We start from the raw sequence: 16182 nt of genomic DNA, 5'->3' as shown, positions 1-16182 counted from the left end.
CAGAAGCAGAGCACGATAATTCAATTTACATACATGTGATGACTTCCAAGCTTCAAATGCAAAAGGATTATTCTCTTTAAGTTTTAATTTTAGACTACGTGCTTTGCATGACCAACTCATTGGCTCGTAATCAAGAACTTTATCTGTGTCCATTGATATTGCTGTAACAACTCCATTTAATGAAGAAAACCCACTATGTGACCAGCTACAATTAGCTGATAATGCAGTGTCAACAATATTTGAAGAAGATTGACAAATTTCTTTAACAGCATCAACCATTGTTTCTTTTGCGACAATTTTAGCACAATCAGAGATAGATTTATTTATTTTATTGTAATTATTTTTAATCATAGGTTTAGGAATATTCATTAAAGATGTAAATTTTTCGAATCCTAAAATACCTTGACCACATGCACGCATTGAATAAACTATTCAATTATTTATATTTAAAATTTTTTCCCAGAACATGTCTTTGAAGTATAAAATTCAATTTTTTCATTGCAGTTAGGGCAGCAAATATTAAACATTGAGTTGAATCCTTTTCTTTTTAAGAAAACATTCTGAAAGATTTATTTTTGATTGTAAACATTTTTTACAACATCCCAGTGAAAAATAAAACCGCGTCCCACATGGGTTCCGTGTGGGATTGATGGGATTTATGTGGGACGGATATTCCCATGTGGTATCCGTATGGAAATTTGTCACCTTAAACCCATGTGGGTAATCCCACATGGGTTACATGTGGGAACCATATGGTATTTACACACATGGGAAATCCCACGTGGGTTTCCTGTGGGATTTGCATGGGAATTAATTTAAAAGCTGGAAACTAAAAAAAAAAATTTTAAATCAACATTGCATTGCGTTACGTTTATATTGTGTGAAAATATTTTACATTAATAAAGAGAATGGCAAGCAAGTATGTAATATATATGTATGTATATAATATGTATGTATATAAGTACCACGAATAATTTTTATCTTTCTTTATAGAAATATGATTAAAATTTGTGCAAATAGACGTATTATTAGGATAATATAATAGTTATTTGAATATAGATCTTGAGTAAATTATTTGCAAACAATTAACTGATGCAAGTTGAAATGTTGTCAAAAACCAATCTTGCATGCAGTGTCCCACAGTACCACAGAACCACAGAAAACTGAACCCAGAGGCTTTATTCTCAATAACACTGGAGTACCACAGTGTTATTGAGAATAAAGCCTCTGGGTTCAGTTTTCAAAGTAATATGATCTAAGTAATGTTTAAATAAAATAATATGCTTTAAAATGCATATAGTTATACATATAACTCCTGATAGTTAACTATATGTATAACAAGTTATAGATATAATTTGTTATAAAAACTTATTTTTTAAGGTTATACGTGAACAAATTAGTACCAATTAATTCAAATTCAAGATTTAGTTAACGTTCAAGTTAATGTTCTTATTTATTCATTGTTTTTGTTAATTTTATATTTATTTGTTCAAATTTATAAGTTAGTACTATATTTTACTACAGTAAGAATGTTTATCATTGTTGAACGTGATTTTATTAGTAACTTAATTTTACTATCAACATATTTTGACAACACCCTTTATACTTTAAATGATGACAGCTTTACTTTTCTATTGATGTTAAATTTATTACGTTTCAATAACTCAGATTGAATCTTAACTGAATTATTGTAAGCTTTGTAGGGGTTTATTGTATATCAAATGTTGTTGTAAATAAAGTAAAAATAATATATATATATATATATATATATATATATATATATATATATATATATATATATATACATATTTATATATATATATAATATATATATATATATATATATATATATATATATATATACATACATACATACATGCATACATATATATATATATATATATATATATATATATATATATATATATATATATATATATATATATACATATATATATACATATATATATATATACATATATATATATATATATATATATATATATATATATATATATATATATTATATATATATATATATATATATATATATAAATATATATATATATATATATATATATATATATATATAAATATAAATATAACATTAAAACAATAAAATTAATACAAAATTTCACTTTAAAACAAATACCATTAACATTGTGATGATAATAGCATTAGAAAACTAGTATTTATGTATTATTATTGTACTATAAATAAATAGTTTTTTAATTCATTTTATAAAATGGAGACTGACAACTAATAATTAGTTGAAATAAATACAAATTATAAAAATCATGTAAACTTCATTTATTATTACTAAATACTATATTAATGTTAGTCTACAAAGTTAAAATCAATTTAGAGCAGTGTTATTAGTTCTTTTGCGATTCGCACTTCCACTTCTGTCTCTCAAATTTATAAAATAGGTGGTCAAAGCTTGCTCAATAGGTAGGTTCTCAGCATAACAATGCTTTTTTCTTACACTTTCTAAAGAGAAATATGGCAAATTGATTACTTATTTTACCTAAATCATAGGGTCTTCTATGCATAATGATGTCAGATGATGACCCACTTTATTGAACAACTTCACCCTTTATCAAACTCAGTCAATTTTTTGCCATCTCCCATTGAAAATGATGTCAGTTTTTGTTATCGTATTATGATGGTATATCTGAATTGTTAATATAATATAAAAAATGCATATACCATCAATTTTTTTCGGGTTCAATTATACATTTATTCTCAACAGTACTAAAAGTAAAAAAAAAAACATAAATTGTTCTTTCAGATAAGCAAGCTAATTTCTGAATTTAAATTGTTTTTCCCTATGATCCTCTACAGTTTTAAGCAACAAAAGCAAGAAGTTTTTAGACCACATTGTTGGTGTAAATACTTCTAAAACCTGCTCATAGCTAGCATAAATTGTTTTACTTTTTTTTTAAATAAAATATGTTACTTTTTTTTTTAATTCAATTTTTTAATGGACATTATTTTGGTCTCAACATCCCCTCCCCATTGTCAATTATTGTTAAACTCACACTGCCCATCTATCTACTGGCATCATTTATGTATGATACCATAGACTAAATACTATATATATATATATATATATATATATATATATATATATATATATATATATATATATATATATATATATATATATATATATATATATATATATATATATATATATATATATATTATTTTTACTTTATTTACAACACCATTTGAGATACAACAAACCCTTACAAATCTTACAATAATTCAGTTAAAATTCAATCTGAGTTATTGAAACGTAATAAATTTAACATCAATAGAAAAGTAAAGCTGTCATCATTTAAAATGTAAAGGGTGTTGTCAAAATATGTTGAAAGTAAAATTAAGTTACTAATAAAATCACGTTCAACAATGATAAATATTCTTACTGTAGTAAGAATTAGTACTAGTTAACAAATTTGAACAAATAAATATAAAATAGTGAAAAAACAATGAACAAATAAGAACAGGAACTTGAACTAAATCTTGAATTTGAATTAATTGGTACTAATTTGTTCGAGCACAACCTTAAAAAATAAGTTTATATAATAAATTTTATGTATAACTAGTTATACATATAGTTAACTATCAGGAGTTATATGTATAACTGCATGCATTTTAAAGCATTTTATTTAATTTATATATTACTTTAGATCGTATTACTTTGAATACTGGACCCAGAGACTTTATTCCCAATTACACTGTGGTACTCCAGATTAAAAATTGAAAAGTTTCTGTAAATATCCTGTTTTTGTTCCTCAATGTACTTCGTAAGTCCCTTAAGTTTTATGAACCTTATTATATATAAAGTTAAAAGTTTTGGAGCCTAAAAAAAGTTACAGAAACCTCCCTATCTCCCCCCTATTTTAATTTTTTTTTTTAATAAAACAAAATTTGACTTTTAAACCTGCATTTCTTTGTGGGACACTGCAGTGTCCCATGCATGCATGCTTGGTTTTTGACAACATTAGAACTTGCATCAGTCAATTGTTTGCAGATAATATACTCAAGAACTATATTCAAATATCATATGAACATGTTAGAGAATGTTCATATGATATTTGAACATCACAAATTTAATAATATTGTTGTGATATGTTATATAAATAATTCCATAATAGATTATGATATGAAAATAAGATAGAACATGAAGGCAATGATCAAAGAATAAATTTACTCATAGAAATTTAGATGTTTGTTTATAAGTTTCAGAATATTATATTTTGTGTGACTGCGGCCTTCTATAATAAAAGGCCTTGACATCGCGCAACAAAGTTGTTAAACTGAAGGCCAATTCCTAATACTTTGTTTACATTTTCATCTTTTAACATTAGACGAAAGTTTGTGTTCACGCTTTTTTAATAAATCTTTAAAATGTGATTGGTTTATAAATTAGATAGCCCAACATCAAGACGATAACGTTGTAAGGTTCAAGGCGTTAACATTGTAAGGTAATAATATTGTCAAACTAACGTAAAGTTTTTTTAATAATTAAAATGCCTTAAAAATGCCTTTAAAATACTGTGTATCTTTTTGCAAGTCGAACTATCTCAACTACAACAAATACATCAATTTATTCAACTACAACTACAATATCAATTACAACTACAACAAAAATATCAATACTCAACTATGACAAAAACATCAATTTATAAATTACTGAAGAATCTAGAGGAGAGAAAAAGATGTAGTGAAGCTATCCCAAGAACTGGTTTTATTGTTACAGACTATATAGCATTATGTCAACTGCATTGGCCAAATGAAGCACGTTTTGAAAGCAAATATGGGAAGCAACGACCTTTAAACCCACCATCTGTTTTTAAAGTATTCCGCCTAGTTGTTTAGCCACACCAGCAAGTAAAGTTAGAAAAAATGTAACTTCAAGCGGTTTTCGAAGCATTTTACCAGATGAGTTAAATGATTTTCTTAAAGAGGATGAACTTATATTTGACGATATTCAATCTTTGTTAAGTGATAATAACAATTTTATTGTTTTCCAGCTTAATAAAAAAAGTTTGCACATGCAATCAAAAATGTACAAACTTGGTGTTCCATTATTTGTTTTAGTAATTTTCAATGATTATTTGTTTGTAGCTAACCATAATGGCACAACTTGTAATATTTCATATTTAGCTGTAAACAAATTAAAGTTAATAAAAACAAAATCAGCTTTATTTGAAGCAGTTCGATTTTTAAAAAATAAAGAAAGTTCGCTTCTGTCAAATATTCTATTCGAACACCTTAATGCTATGAGAAAAAATGTTGGTGAAGTTTTATATACTTCAGATATTATATGTAGAGCATATGAGTATTTTGCTATGCGACAAAGTTTATATGATTGTTTGTGTATTGACTACAAGTTGCCAAGTAAACCCTGTTGAGATATATTGATAAAACTTTTCTTTTGCTTGAATCAACTTTTGTTGGTGTTTTTTATTGTTGGTGATTTTTATTGTTACCATTTTTAGCAAAAAAAAATTAAAAATACAGTTATCTTTCTAATATATAGATATATACTTTGTTATGGTTCTGCTTGTTATTGATACTATTTAATATTACATAAATATTCTTAATGAAATTTGAATTACAAAAAGCATGATTATCTTTTAACAATTTTTTGGTTTTCTTTTTATATTTCTGTTTTTACTAGAGATTATTATTAGAAAACATAGACTGTCATTACACCCTACCTAATATAAAAATATATCAATATAAGTAAAAGTGAATGTTTAATTGGCCTTCAGTTTTTACGGCATTTTGCACGATGTCAAGGCCTGTTATTATAGAAGTCTACATCATTGAAAAAGTAGGTTTTTACATTTTTGTTTTTGTTTTTTTGTTTAACTACTTATCCTTATTGATCACTTTTTTTCAGGATTCTTCTCATGGGTTCAAGCTCATTACGCATAATATGTGTTCAATTACCCATAATACGTTAGTCATTGTAAGTAATAAATTATGAAATAATTATTTGTGAAATATTGTAGTCATTAATGACTTCAAACTGGCTAATAATTAAAATTGCTCGACTAATAAGGTTTCTTATTAAAATTGCTTTCTTTCTCTCTCTCTCTCTCTCTCTCTCTCTCTCTCTCTCTCTCTCTCTCTCTCTCTCTCTGTCTCTCTCTCTCTGTCTCTCTCTCTCTGTCTCTCTGTCTCTCTCTCTTTCTATATATGTATATATATTTATATATATTTGTATTTATGTTTTTTAGAAAATGTTTGAAGAAAGTTAGAAAATACTAAAAACCTTGGTATTATACAAGCCGAAGCGATTTAATTAATTTAATCGACAAAAAAACGGCGTGTAAATCGCAAAACAAAAAATAATATTTTTAATATTCATTTTAAATGTTTTTATTAATAGTATTTATTTTAAAATAAATTCATTTTGCAAAACGTTTTTTAATTTTATAAAATTTCGTTATAATAGTTTATGGTAAATCCCACATAGGTTATAGGTGGAAAACATCACATGAAAAGATCAAAAATGCTACACGTTTTGAATACCAAATGGGATAAAGTAGCAAATACCAGATTAAGTTAAGCCTCTCTGAAAGCTTCGATGATTAATTTTAAATTACTATTTAAGTAATTTTTAAATTAAAAGAATTTTAAAAATTATCATAGAAGCATTCGGACTTTCATTTGTCTAGTATTGACTACTTTTATACCATTTGGATTAAAATCTGTGGCATTTAAGATCTATAACATGTAGTATTTTCCACCTATATCCCGTGTAGGATTTACCACATAAAACCCATGTGGGATTTACCATATGAAACCCACATGGGACAAAATAATAATCCTTATATGGGTTACATATGGTAAAAACCCACGCGTATCCCATATGGGATTTACCATATGGAATCCATGTGGGATTTACCATATGAAACCCACATGGGACAAAATAATAATCCCCACATGGGTTACATGTGGAAAAAATCCACGCGTATCCCATGTGCGCTTTTTCACTGGGATAGTTGATTAATTACACCAGACAAAATTTCAATACCAACAATTCAATAACCAACAGTTTTATTTTTATTATGTTGAGTTGTCTCAATTTTCTCAATTTTTTTTTTGAGGATATCGATTAATTTAAGAAGTTTTACAAGAAATATGGTAATTTTTATAACTAATAACAGCAGCAACTGATATAGTTGAATCGATTGAAATTTTCTGGATTTTTTTCTTTGAGTACTTTGTTTGACTCTACATGGTTTACCCATTGTTAAAAAAGTTTATTAAATAAGAAAAAAAAAACAAAAAAAAAAAATATTCGACTGGGTAAATTTGATCGGCTAGGCAGATCAAATATACCCAGTCGAAGGAATTAATTTATATCTCAAGAACTAAATCTTACTTAGAGAAATGGTTTTCAAATTCGAGTTCAGCCATAAATCTTGTGTCAGAATTACACAAAATATTTTATAGATTTTTTTATAATTTTTGAGGGATCTTACACCGTCATCATAAAACATCATAAACAGCTTTTTTCATCCAGAAAGTACTGGAACTAATAAAGGAAGGAAATTTGCTTAGAGTACTACAAAGACCAAATGGAACCTACAATTCACGCTGAGCCATTCTTTATAATTGGAGATTGAGATGTCAGTGCGGTTCCTAATGCCGCGAGTAACAACAATGCAAAAAAGGTGATTGTCTTAATGAACCATGAAGAATTTAACGCAATTGTTTCAATAACCCTTTTCGCAATTCCTCGCAATAACCCTTATTTTCTCTTAATGGGGGTAATACTTCGAAGCATGATATGTTTCTAAATATATATGATACTACGGTCATCTGTTACTGTCCCAAACTTTGAGTTTGGGACAAAGTTGCTTTTAATGCACCTCAACAACTCAATAGAATTAGTTGTGGAGTTTTTAAACTAATATTTGCAGGAGCAGTTATTAATAATATGTTCATATAATATGCTCATATTATTAATAACTGCTCCTGCAAATACTAGTTTAAAAACTCCACAACTAATTCTATTAGGGATAATGCCACAGCTTCAAATATACAATATGCCATATTGTATATTTGAAGCTGTGGCTTTATCCCGTCGATACATTCGTGCTAGACTTGTACAACGAATGTGCGCTAACGTTGATAACGAAAATATTTGTGAAATTCTGTTTTTTGTTAAACCCTGTAGTGCTCGTTTAAAATGGTCACAATGCAATCGGTGCAATCGTTGGTGTCGTAATACCTGCGCGCTGTGTCAGTCTTCTCACACGGCATTTTCATGAAGCCAATGCGTTTGAACAAATAAATGATATGCTTCCGGTTTGCGTTATTTATTTTTGTAAAAAAAAAAAATTTAAGCTATAAATATTTTTATCACTTATGAATTTGATATAATAATTATATAAGTTCGTTTATTTATATATAAAAAAATAAAAAACTCGATAAACTGATCGTGTTTAGCTCTAACTCCTGGTTCAGACATTAATGAAATTTTAGTATCGTGCGATATAACTTTTTATTAAGAGTTGATCTTGACAGTAAAAACGTTCTTCGTCGCTGGCCGACACTGATATATTGGTTTTGTCGGACTTAAACAACATGTTATTCAAAATATAGAAAATAATAAAAGAGACGCGACCCTACCAGGACTCGAACCTGGAATCCCCTGATTCGTAGTCAGATGCCTTATCCATTGGGCCATAGGGCCATATAGACATTAAAAAATTAAATATATTTTATAAACATATTTTATAAATTTAATTTACTTTAATTTCTTTGCTTTTTAATCTTTACAAATTCGTAATATATAATAGAATCTTTACAGAGTAAGTAAAATTTTAAAAAATCGCAAAGTTATGTTATACAAAAAAAATAAATAAATAAAACTCCAAAATATTAGAAATTACTTCAAACGCGGGAAACTTGCAGAAGACCGATGGTCTTGTCATCAAGAAACCGCTATGCGTTACTAATATTTTTGGATTCAATTTAAAATAAGTTTATATTAAAAAAATAATGTTATCAGTTTCGGCAGAATGAAAATAAGAGTGCAAAATGCAAAAACAAAGAATGCAGACAAAAAGAAGTTTTTAAACTTTTTTTTAATAAACTCCACTACTGGCAAGTTTTGCGATACCGGTTGGGAAGGAGGCGTGAACTTCCTATTAAATGCTCGTCCGCGGTGCTCTGTGATAAGACCGTAAGTACTTCTTTGGGCACCTAAATATATATATATATATATATATATATATATATATATATATATATATATATATATATATATATATATATATATATATATATATATATATATATATATATATATATATATATATATATATATAAATTTTATTTCAATACACATAAATATACACGATTTGCTAAATAGGTAATATATAGTCGTTCACATGTTGATAAATAAGAGTTTTTTTTGTTTGTTTTTGTTTTGTTGTTGTTGTTGTTTTTGAGTTATTTTGAGTTTTTAAAGTTATTAGAGTTTACATTGGTTTCGGAACAAAGTTAGTTTTATACGTAGTTTTAAATGTTTTAGGGTTAATAAAACTTCACAAAATTGTTATTGTTTAAAATGAGATCTTTTAATAACGTTTTCAGAGTATTTAAGTTATTCGATTTTTCCAGATGAGTTTTTTTGGATATTAATTTGTTTTATAGACAAGGACCACGGTACGAAATGGAAAAGCGCGACAGATTAATTTTTTTATAAGGTACATTGAAGTTTCCCGTTCCTCTGGTATGGTATCTATTTTTGCTATTTTGGAAGAAACTCTTTGAAAAGTGAAATTTTGGAATATATTGATTTGATATATATTTTTCAATTTTTTTAAGTGGCTAATTAAGATGGCGTAATCTACTGTGTCAAACTCCTTAGATAAATCAATTTAGATAAGACTCCAACGTCGTCTTTTTTGTTTTCAAAGGAGTCATTTATATTATTTATAAGATCAAGAATTGCGTGTTCAGTTGAATGTTGCTTTTAGAAGCCAAACTGTTTTTCATTTATGATTTTGTTATTTGTTAGATATTTATTCAGTTTAGTGTATATTACTCTCTCCAAAAGTTTTGAAAATACAGGAAGAACTGAGATAGGTCTGTAGTTATTTAGTGTAAATGAATCTCCGGTTTTTAATATTGGTATTACCTTAGCTATTTTTAATTTATTCGGTACAGATCCTGTAATAATTGAAGATTTAAATATTTCATAGATTGGTTGTTTTATCCTTGGAAACACATTTACAACTATATAGCTACAAATGTCGTCTATCCTAAGAGCCTTATTCATCTTAAGCGAGTTTTTTGCATTTTCTAGTTCTTCATGGTTTAGTCCAGAGAAAATATTTAAACAGAAATGTTGCTTTGTTTTTGATGATTTTCTAATTCCGTGAGTTATCGTGATCCCGTGAGTTATCGTGATCCCGTGAGTTATCGTGATCCCGTGAGTTATCGTGATCCCGTGAGTTATCGTGATCCCGTGAGTTATCGTGATCCCGTGAAATATCGTGATCCCCTGAGTTATCGTGACCTCGTGAGTTATCCATGGTTTAAACATTTTAGCTTTATTTATTTAAATCTAATAAAAATAATTTATTATTAAAAAGTGATTTATAAATTGGAAGACAAGGCTAATGAGAATATGAAAAAAAAAAAGTTTTATAAATATTGATACTATGAAATTTTTTAATTGTAAATAAAACATTTTTTAAAACTCTGAAAAACCAATCTTAAAACCGACTTTAAAAAAAAGCAAATTAATTTATATCCTGCTTTATGCAAAGTTTGACGGTGATTATTTAACTGAAAAAAATCAATACTTTGTAAGATATTTTAAAAATAGCACTTTTTTTGAATGAGAATTCGCTTTTACTTGACAAAACTAATAACTTGTCATATAAAAATCAATTTAAGAACCGTTTTTGCACAGTTTACTAATTTGAGGATTTTAGTTTTGGTTTAAACCAAATCTAAAACTAATGTCACCATTGCAATCCTCAATTAATTTAGATATCCATGGCAAACGTTTGCCATGGATATCTAAATTGCTTAGCAACCACATATTTTATTAACCTTAACATATATAAAAACTGGAAAAAATAATAGTTTATTGGATTACTCCCATAATTACCAAATGTAGTCGCACAATGGATTTTTAATTTGGTTGATAGTGACCCCTAAAATGCCTTACAATGGTTCATTTTGCATAGTTACTAGCTTAATTAACTTTTCTCAAAGCATCAATATTATAAACTAAACTAATATTATTGTGGTAGTCTGATTGAAAATTATTTTATGCATTTAAAAAATTTAACACATTTGTAATTACTAATTTTAATTATTTTTATGTAGTTCAAGGGCTCTTTTTTATATTTCATAATCAATATAAAAAAGAACCTAAAGCTTAAACCTTTTTGTGTATTTAATGATATAAAAGTTTTGATTTAAAAATATTTTTCGTACCAAAACTCATATATTCTGATCATTGTAAAATAGCTTTGGTTTTTTTTTCTTAACCATTTTGGCGCAAACTACAGCCTGATGCAAACAATAGTTCTTAAGATGAATATGATACAAACAAATGGCATCAATCTTTTTTTCTTTGTTTAACTTCTTCAGAATTCACCTAGGGCCTGCCAGATACTACAGCCTGATAAGAGCAAAGTTTTCTTTCTCAATGAAAGCAGTTAGTAGAAATTTCTATCGTTATCAATTACAAAATGAGCTGATTTTTTGGTTCATTTTGTAGCTATTCTTTGGATTCTCTTCAAAACCAATTTTAGAGTATTTACATATATATCTTTAACAAAGATGCTTTATAAAATTAGACAGGTTATTATTTGCAGTTAAGTTTATGCCATTTACATCTGTATTCAAAATATTACTATTACACTCTCAAAAATGTTCAGGCAAACTCTGTCCGGAATGGTTCAGGTCGACAAATTTACCTGAACATTCAGGCAATTAAATTTAAACATTCAGGCAACTACCGCATCGAATCAGGTACTTTAGCAAACCAGCTGAACACTTAGTGTAAGATTCCTGATATGTTCAGGCAAAAGAAATTGCGCGAACTTTTCTAACGGAACGTTCAGGTCGCGTGTGTTTGCATTCTCTTATTTTAAAATTTTTTTATTAAAAATGAGCATAAAAAGTTGTCAGAGTCACAGTTGGCAGAATATTTATTATCAAAAGGAATATCTATAGATGCTAAATAAAAGCTTAAAAGTAAGCTTCATATCTTTTCATTCTATTTGCGAACGTACGTAAAAGAGATGTGTAGATTATATATACATCTCTTTTACGTACGTTCGTTAAAAATATACTCATATATGTATGTAAATGTAATATATACAGTCGTCCCCCGGTTAACGAACTTAATTCGGAGTACGAACTAGTTCGTTATCCGAAAAGTTCGTTAACCGAAACGCGTTTTCCCATAGGCCGCCATTACAAAATTTTTAATTGGTGGATTTTGCCGAAATAATGGGGGAAAAAATTCAAAAAATTGTCCAACTTGATAAATAAAATAGGCAAAGGTGAAATGATTGAAACCTGAGATTTATGCACTTTTAAAAATTGAAACAAATTGAAATTGTGCATGAAAATTGCTTGTCAAAGTTTTAGAAAAAACTAAAAATTGAACATGAACATTCCTTATCAAAAAATGGTTGATTTATTCACACCAAACTCCTTAGCCAGGTCACTTTGCTTTTCACCTTTTTGCACTCTTTGAATGATTGTCTTTTTCTCTTCAAGAGTGAAAACTTTTCTGCTTTTTTTCGCAGGGTTCGACATTTTGAAAAATCGCAAAATCGAAAAAATCGCAAGTGGGAAAAAAACCTAGAAAAAAGCACAAAAATGCATGAAAAATATTAGTGAAACAAGAAAAGAAAAAAATGAAACAACAAAAGCACACCCAGCACAACCATTCACCTCCCAGGCTTCCATGACACTCACAAAACTGAGGGGGAAATGCTGGACGGCGCGCCCGACCTTCACGCGCGTGTGCACGCCATTTGGCGGTCCCGGTTCGTTAACCGAGTTCCGGTTCGTTAACCGGGGGAGGATTTTGGGCAAACTTTCGGTTCGTTAACCGAAAGTTCGCTAACAGGGGGGTTCGTTAACCGGGGGACGACTGTACATATGTAAATATAAACATGTATATATACACAATGTATATACACATCCCTTGTTTACAAGACAGTATACGTATTTGAATTATATACATGTAAGTGTGAGTGTATAGATATATAGAAGTCAAGATATATGTATCCCAGTGGGCACAGTACGTTTTTAAAACGTTCTTTGGGCGTTTTTATAATGTTTAAACCTTATAAAAACGTCCAAAAAACGTTTTTTTTTTAGTTTTTTTTTTTTTTTTTTTTTATTATTTATTTATTTTGCCGTTGATAAATATTACAAAAAAGAAATTACAATAAAAGAAAAATCCTGGCCGGAGCAAGAAGAAGACAGGTTGTCTTATCACCGAGCCCCGTCACACAAAAATTTACATGCACAATAAATGATAAAAGACAAAAAGGCAGTATAAATACAAAAACAAAAACAAATCAAATACTTCAGCAATAAAATAATTTGTTGCTAACAATCTTCCAGCAGAATAATTTTAAAAATAAAAAAGTAAAAACGACAGAAAATCATGAATTTTATAAAAACACAAAAAAATGCGTTGTTTAATTAAAAAAAAGTAATATATGTAAACGTAAGCATTTGGGCTGATTATTTAATATCATCAAAAATATGAACGAAAAAGACTTTTATTTTCGTTATCTTTGGTTTATGGGAACCACAAAGTTATTCACTGAAAATTTGGTCGGATATTTATGGGAGATTTCATTAAAGTAGGATTGAAATGTTACTTGAGATACTTATCATATTAACAACATGATATACTATATATCATAAAATTATGACACCATAATATAGTCTATATGATAAACACTATATTTTAATCATTATATTATGATGTATCATAATATGATATAGTATGTTATATATACTATGATATACTATATCATGTATATTATATATACTATATCATATAGTATATTATAATATATTATATTATACTATATCATATTATGATATAAAACATTATAGTATATATAATGTACTATATCACAGTATATCATAGTATATATAATATACTATATCATATTATAATATATCATGATATATATGGATGTATGATATATATGTATGTATACATATGTATAATATATGACATACGAAATAGCTCAAAAGAGAATAATAATGAAAATCAAAAATAAACATTTTAAATCTATATAAATATTGAAAAATAATTTTTTAAATTTATCAAATTAAATTTAGATGTTATAAATAATATATATATATTTTTTGTATATGCTCATTGGGAGCATATAACAATATAAAAATATGAATTTCATTTACAAAATCTTATAAATAGTTAAAAGATGTATAAATGTTAAAAAAAAGTTTGTAACACAAATCTAGTCTTGCTAATACCCGATTATTACATAACCATTTACATAATTTAACTTGTAAAAATGTATGTTTTGGTTTATAATCCGCGGATGTCCATGCGGACATCTGCAGATTATAAACCAAATTTATATTGATAATACACATATTAAACAATGTATTTCAAGTCTCAAATTACTGGACCACAAAAGTATTCGATTACATAAGTGAAATTTTAACTAAAATAAAAAGTAAAACTTTTTTAACTAAACTAAAAAGTAATTCAGATACGCCGTCATTTTAAATCATTTTATTCGCATAACTTATGTTCAAAATAGTGTTGCAATAGCTCATTTTAAAGTCAATACTTGATTTTATTAATTTATGCATTAAAAAGAGAGGTTTTAAAATTACCATCTATTTTATGCTTATTGGTAACGCAAAAAATATTATCAAATTAAAAATTAAAATTTTTTTTTTAAAAAAAGAAGCTTTTAATTCAACAGCTTAGAAGCATACAGCGTGATAATTATACAAAAATATATACATTTTATAAAAGCTGAAGGTTTAAGCTATCAAATGGTATATAATAATGTAATTTTAAAAAATGTAATTTTTTTTATTTTTGTCCACCACCTGGCCTGGTGGACAAAATCTATTCGGAGTTTGGGAAACTATGCGTTTCCCAAATTCCGAATTGATTTCAGCTTAAAAAGAAATAATATTTTAACTGTAATCAAAAACAATTTAAAAGAACCTAAATAAACTTGTTTATTCGGCCCCGGTTAACCAACTCAAAAGTGCAGCAATAATGCTTTGAAGGGTGCTAAAAAAAAGGGGAGGAGCATCGTCAGCTCCTTAACCTGTAACCAAAAAAAAAAAAAAAGATGACTGTTGGTATCAGGGCCAGCGCAAGTAGGTATCACGTGGGGAAGGCATTAAAAATTTTGCTGACTAAAAAAAATGGTTATCTTTAAATGGTTTAAAAGCTACCTGTCAAACAAACAGCAATATATTTCTCATAATAACGGAAAAACTAACAACATAATATAGATCCTTGTGGTACTCCACAAGATATATATCTTGTGGAGTACCATAAGCATCTATATTAGGACCGCTTTTATTTCTAGTATATATCAATGATATAAGCTAATCTTGTAATGTATTAGACACAATCTTGTTTGCAGATGATACTAATCTATTTTATGCTCACAGTGATATAAAAATTTTATTTAAAACTGTAAACACAGAACTACTATATCTTGCTAAATGGTTTACAGCAAACAGATTATCTCTAAATTTAAGTAAAACAAAATACACACTTTTCCATCGCTATCATGAACGTGACAAAATTCCATTAAAACCTCCAAATCTTTGTATTAAAAATTGCGAAATAAAAAGAAATGTATCATTAAAATTTCTAGGAGTACTCCTTGACGAAAATGTAACATGGAGAGATCATATAAAAAATATTGAAGGTAAAATATCAAGGAGCATTGGCCTACTTTATAGGGCAAAACCTATTTTAAATTCAAGTTGTTTAAAACTCTTATATTTTTCTTTTATTTATTCCTGTTTTAATTAAGCTAATATTGCATGGTGTAGCACCAATAAAAATAAATAAAAAAAGCTCTTAAACATGCAAAAACATGCAATCAGAATTATATTCAATGGAAGCCGCTATACACCCTG

The 16182-nt window shown here is 27.5% G+C and overlaps 1 long non-coding RNA gene and 1 other non-coding gene across 2 annotated transcripts; one reads left to right on the top strand and one right to left on the bottom strand.

Annotated features, from left to right (window-relative positions):
- The first annotated feature begins 672 nt into the window (after nucleotides 1-672).
- Nucleotides 673-6355, top strand: LOC136084144 (uncharacterized). The gene is made up of 3 exons (XR_010640357.1): nucleotides 673-923; nucleotides 5918-5986; nucleotides 6258-6355. It is a non-coding gene; the product is annotated as an uncharacterized LOC136084144 (long non-coding RNA).
- A 2297-nt stretch (nucleotides 6356-8652) lies between these two features.
- On the bottom strand, nucleotides 8653-8725 carry trnar-acg (transfer RNA arginine (anticodon ACG)). Its single transcript has one exon. It is a non-coding gene; the product is annotated as a tRNA-Arg (tRNA).
- Between the last annotated feature and the right edge of the window lie 7457 nt (nucleotides 8726-16182).

This window comes from Hydra vulgaris, chromosome 08 (genome assembly GCF_038396675.1).
Source record: "Hydra vulgaris chromosome 08, alternate assembly HydraT2T_AEP".
In the NCBI taxonomy this organism is placed as follows: domain Eukaryota; kingdom Metazoa; phylum Cnidaria; class Hydrozoa; order Anthoathecata; family Hydridae; genus Hydra; species Hydra vulgaris.
The sequence above is the reverse complement of the archived record's forward strand: the minus strand, read 5'-3'. Positions and strand labels throughout refer to the sequence as shown.